Source organism: Misgurnus anguillicaudatus, chromosome 11 (assembly GCF_027580225.2).
Source record: "Misgurnus anguillicaudatus chromosome 11, ASM2758022v2, whole genome shotgun sequence".
NCBI classification, from domain to species: domain Eukaryota; kingdom Metazoa; phylum Chordata; class Actinopteri; order Cypriniformes; family Cobitidae; genus Misgurnus; species Misgurnus anguillicaudatus.
Genome location: NC_073347.2, coordinates 5,160,605 through 5,166,525, shown reverse-complemented (window position 1 = coordinate 5,166,525; position 5,921 = coordinate 5,160,605). Strand labels below are relative to the sequence as shown.

At 33.0% G+C, this 5,921-nt stretch overlaps 1 long non-coding RNA gene across 1 annotated transcript; it reads right to left on the bottom strand.

Annotated features, from left to right (window-relative positions):
• Positions 1-1,248: 1,248 nt before the first annotated feature.
• LOC129442811 (uncharacterized) lies at positions 1,249-3,658 on the bottom strand. Its single transcript, XR_012372022.1, has 3 exons — positions 3,501-3,658; positions 3,093-3,151; positions 1,249-2,804 (listed from the first exon to the last, which is right to left on the bottom strand). It is a non-coding gene; the product is annotated as an uncharacterized lncRNA (long non-coding RNA).
• Between the last annotated feature and the right edge of the window lie 2,263 nt (positions 3,659-5,921).

Below are 5,921 nucleotides of genomic sequence, written 5' to 3'. Positions count from 1 at the left end.
CCCCGCCCACCTGCCATACCATATGACCGGAAGAGACCATTTTTAGGATGGGAGGTTTTTGATTAAAAAGTTATGAGGGCACATGAATTTTTAAAAAATAAGTCAATAAGTCACAGATAAGTCATTTGTAAAAAATGCCACCATATTCCAAAACAAATTACAGTTATTCTTTTTTTTCATGGCGAGTTTAAGCAAGGTTTATGCTTATAATGAAAGTCTTGTGTTGTGGATTCATTTAAACGAATGTAATCATCTGTTTTAAGCCAGGTTTCTGTTAAGCAGAGCGCATCTAAGTTTTGGTCTGTAATGATTTCATTGATAACAGGTTCTTTAATGGTAAGCGATCTAATGTGAAGAGAGCCAAATTTGAACATTTGAGTTGTATCTGTTAATATATTGTTATTTAATTTTATATTAATAAGATTTGTACGAGAAGAGGTAAACGCTGCTCTGTATTTGTTTGTTTGGGGAACAGACACAGTCGAAATGTGTTGGTATTATAAACTCTATGTGCTGGGATATATGTGATCTTGACATGTCAAGGCAGCTAACAGACGGACAGTTAAGCCGATCTGTTTGTTTCCTGACCTGGGCCCTGGATAGTAAGACATTATCACAAGACTAGTGGTCAGATTTCCACAGAGTACAGCACGTCTTTCCTGGGATGGATGGAGGCCATCTCTCTTTAGCAGGTCAGGTCTCCTCCAGAAATGCTTAATCAAAGTGATTTTGTTAGGAAAAAAAAATATATATATATATATATATATATATATATATATATATATATATATATATAGAACACAGCAAGTGATGTTGATAGCCAGCTAAAGACAGATAGATTGTTGGAAGTCAGATTCATGTTTTCTATGTATGCACTCAAAAAAATATTTAGGCCTAATTCATAAGATTTATGTATTTTGATTACATGTAACATTTCCATCCATTTGGATTACATACTTCTAATCTAAAAAAAACAAATAAACTTTATATGATAGATATTTTTTAGATATATGTAAATGAAACCAATAAAATTTATGTAATAGTTTTACTTAATCCAATGTGTTTTAAATGCATTAAAAAAATTGATTATGTATTCTTTATTAATAAACCCAATTCACTTAAAATGCATTACATTTAGATATCTTACTAATAAACCATTTATATATTCCTCCCCCATTCACCCTCCTAAATCACAATATGCTTTAACAAAAAAACCACAAAAAATAAAAGAAGAGCCAGACCACTTGGTTTTACATTTTATCAATTTATTTAATACTTCAAGGCATTACTCATAAGGCAGCAAAAAAGAGCAGCTAACAACTAGCACGATAGCCATGGCTTATACACCTCGTAATGTGTGCAAAAATTAAATAAATAAGTGTGTTTCAGACATTTCAGCCACAATCAACCTCAATCCACAAATAAGTGCAAACATTTTGAGCAAACAGGCTGCAGAAATACAAAAAACCCTGTAGAACTCGAGGTAGACATAAATCAGGGACAACAACATTACTTTAACATTTTCAGAAATCTGTGACATGATGTAATAATAATAATTTAGAATGATTGGGTGGTAAAAAAAAAACACACATTGGCACATTGCTTAGTGTTTTGAGTGGCTGTGTGCCATTAACAATTTTCATGCATCTCTAATTACATGTTAGATATACATCAATTACATTTTTCAAAAACTTTTCAACTTTTAAAATTGTTAAAGCAATATTCCAATTTAATAAAACAAAAATCCCGATAATTTTCTAACCCCATATGTTTATGTTTTACTTTGTTCAGTCAAGAAGAAATAAAGTTTGAGTTAAAGATTCCAGGATTTTTCTCAATTTAAGACTATTTGACCTCAAGTTTACAGTTTCAATGCAGATTTAAAAGGGCTCCAAATTATACCGAATAAGGCATAAGGGTCTTATCTAGCCAAATGATTGTCATTTTCAAAAATAAAAATAAAAGAGGACTTTTAACTCACAACAAATTTTCACTAGCTGTGTGACACGCTAGCATGACATAATTGAAACTACCGCTCCAGTGTTTACAAGTGAGGAGAAAGAGGAGCGTTCAGATGTTGTTGTATGCGAAATGATACTACTTAATGTCTTTGGGTCCGTTTATTATTTAAAATGGTCCACAAATGTGCGTTTTACATTTGTGATGTGTAAACTTCAACGTTATTACGTAGTACACAATGTCACACTGTGTATCACATGGATAATGCAGGACAAGTTGTTGCGTTTTAAAAGTTTTCTTGCCAAAAATGACAATCTTTTGAATAGATAAAACCCTTATGCCTCGATCGGGACCGTTTAGAGCCCTTTAAAGCTGCTTTGAAACTTAACTGCTGAGGTCCAATAAGGTCTATTAAATTAAGAAAAATCCTGGAATGTTTTTCTCAAAAAAAAAAAAAAATTTATTCTCGACGGAACAAAAAAAGACAAGCATTTTCGATGACCGACAGTAAATTATCAGGATTTTTTTTTAATGAAAGTGCAATATTCCTTTAATTTTAAAAAGTTAACTTGTAAATTTACAAAAATGTACCCACTTTGAGGGGGATGCATCAGCGTGTCTGTCAGGTATTCACTGAAGCATCTTTCAGTGATTGCTTGGTTGTATCAAGTCCAGTTCCATTAGGATTTTTTGAAAGGTCAAAGGTGCACCTGATGTTCTTCTGGTAGTTCAGTTTAAGTGCATAAATGAGTCCAAAAAGTAATTTCACACCCATGTGTGACACCAAGTAGGTTTTGCAAAACTTCCACTGTCTGTGCAATCCCCAACTCACCAATTTCACAATTCTGGAGAAGAACAACAAAAAAATCAGTCCCAATAGCAGTCAAAGTGAAATTTTCAAATCTGTGCAGGCAAATTGTTTTACAAACTCTGATATTTAAAATATGTAGACTGATTCAAATGTGTAAAATAATAGAACATTAGTCACAAAACCATCAAAAGACCTGAAAACAGATAATCACCTTGTTTAAACATCTAGTTATCCATAAGATATTTATATACACACACGTGCACATACATACATATATATAAATAAATAGATATAAAAATAGAGTAGGTTGACATACACTTACCACATTTTCTTTAATCTGTCTCTCCATGCCTTCTTTGAGGTAGATACAGATGTCTTCAACTAGAACAAGACAAAAAACCCACATTATTTAATGATTTTCTTTAACAATATTTTATGTAGATAATAGTTTTTATAGAGACAGATAAAGACTTTGTGAGACGAAGAGTATGTATTTTTCTGTTTCAGAAATATTGTGTCCCAGCATGTGTGTACACTACCGGTGAAATGTTTGGAAATAAGCCTCTTATGCTTATCATAACTGCAGTTATTGAAAAAAAAACCCACCTGTTTCCAATATTGACAATAAATCATCATATTAAAATGATTTCTAAATGATCATTTGACACTGGAATGATGAAAATCCAGCTTTGCATCAGAAATCAATATCTTTGTAGCATAACTTACATACCCTGTCTAGCAGGTTGTCCCACCATATAGACGATGAAATAATGCTGTATCTGTAAAAAAAAAAAGTTTTAGTTAGACACACAATGCACTCAACAACATAGTATAATTGTAACATTCTTTTGTTAATAAAGTCACAGAGATTATGATTATTTTATTCTGATAAGCCTATAGTAGCCTATGACTTTATTTATTCTTAGGTTTCAAACATTAAACCACAAAAATTAACCAATAAAAGCAACAGACATTGCAGGGTAACTTCCAACAGACCGTCTGTGTAGTGAGGTGTATTTTACTCTGAAACATGCAACGCGTCACACATGTAATTAAACAACAGACAATTATATTTAAGATAATCACATCAAACTTGTTAACTTTACTCACCTACAATTTGGCGATTGGAGACTAGTGAGATGACGATCCAGTCCAATGCAAAATGGCGAAGTCCATGTGCTTGTGCTGTAGCGTCTATTTTTGATTTTGGCGCCACCTCCTGACTGGAGTGTGAATAGACGTCATTTCCGCTTCTACTAAAGCCAGTTTCCTGAAATTTGTATGTAAACCAATCTCATAGAATTTATCTGGTTTGTTTCACGGCTAGATTTATTTAATTCATATTCATACATTTTAACTGATTAAATCTAATACTTTTTAAATTGAACAGATTTATATATATTCTAATAAATCGGATTACATATATTTTAAAAAACGAGTATTTAAATAAAATCTAAATGATCCAAATACTTAAAAGCTAATATTGCCAGGAATCGTTTTTTTGAGTGTGGTATTATAATTAACTTCAGACAGACCAGTGTGAATGAGTAATATTATTTAAGTATTTAAATCCTGATTTTGTTATACAGAAAGGCAAGTCTGTATCTCTAATCTGATCAGCCAAATGATTTCTAGGGAAGCACATTTTAGAAAAGTTTATAACCTGAAAAGTACCCATATACTTTAATCCATGATAATGGTTTAAATCAAGACTTTGAACCGATTCACGGAATGAAAACCAGAAACTTTTGATGTTTTGCAAGGAACCGAAACGAAACCAGAAATTTTCAAAAAATATATGTTCCGGAACAGAATCATTTATTTAAAATGATGGTAACCGTTTAATATCATTAATTTTTTTCATTCTTTGAAGTGATTTTTGTGCGATATGACTCGGTGAAGTTCACTTCCGGTCGTTGTTGACTCATCTGTGAAATGAGAAGCTTGCCACCATCAAGTACCCTACTCAAGCCCAAGTCTCTAATGCTCAATCATAATAGGTAAATATTGTAGTTTACCAAGTTTCTCAAGATGTTTTTTTTTTAATACTATAGTGGTGTAACGGATCGCAGTTGATTCTTGATCCGTATAGATCACCACCCACGATTCGGAATCGGCTCGCATGCGATTTGCGGATTAATACGCAAATTTAAATCGGGTGAAAGTTGATCATTTGCATGTGTTTCAAAGGCTTGCAAATGTTAACACTTAAAGGAATAGTCTTTAAGTGATTTTAAACAATTTAACCACAAAAAGTCACTAAAGTGAACAGCTTTCTGCACGCACAGATGCACATGCGGTTGAATGTGTCCGGTCCAACTCCAATTAAACGTGATTATCCCTACGCCCTTCAAAGATCACAACTCATGGTGTATAAACTTGAGAGAGTTGCGGTACTGTGTCTCAAACTGTAGTCTCATTAAAATACATTTAGCAATAAAGCACTGAAAAACAACGTAATTTTCACTTCATGTTGAGCGTTTGTTTATGCTGCATCCTCTTCCCGAAGCGCCGCTTGGCATTCGTCCTCCGTCTGTGTGTGTGTTTAAGTGCACTCAACAAATGTAGGCATGTTCTAATGATCAGCTTACTTATTTGTATGTCCCACAGCTATCATGGAAAGTTATTAACCGGTTCGGGAACTTCAATTTTAGGGTTAAACCAGAAATGTTAAAATACTGTTTCTGTTCGGAACGAACCAATTGGGGGAAAAAATCTGGTTCAAAGCCCTGGCTTAAATACATGCATACGATAGATTATTGACATACAAAGAAACATTATACCTAACACGCATTCTTGTAATACCACTAACCAACCCTATCATAGTGCGACGATGCTTCACGTTTTGTGTACCCCCATAAGTACTGATAAGAGTGGCTCTATTGCCAAATTAATACTGAAACAAGGAGCTACCCACATGGAAAAAACATATATAAACATATATGTTTCAATATAGGTTTTGATATAAGTTTTACATATATGTGACATATATAAAATTGGCCGTTTTCCTATATTATATGTACATATATGTACATATATGTTAACCTACATATTGGTAAAATTATTAAAATCTGTAGCTGCTAATAAATTTAACATAAATAAAGGTCCAACCAATGACAGTATGCACCTGCAGGAGCCAGGATTCAAACCT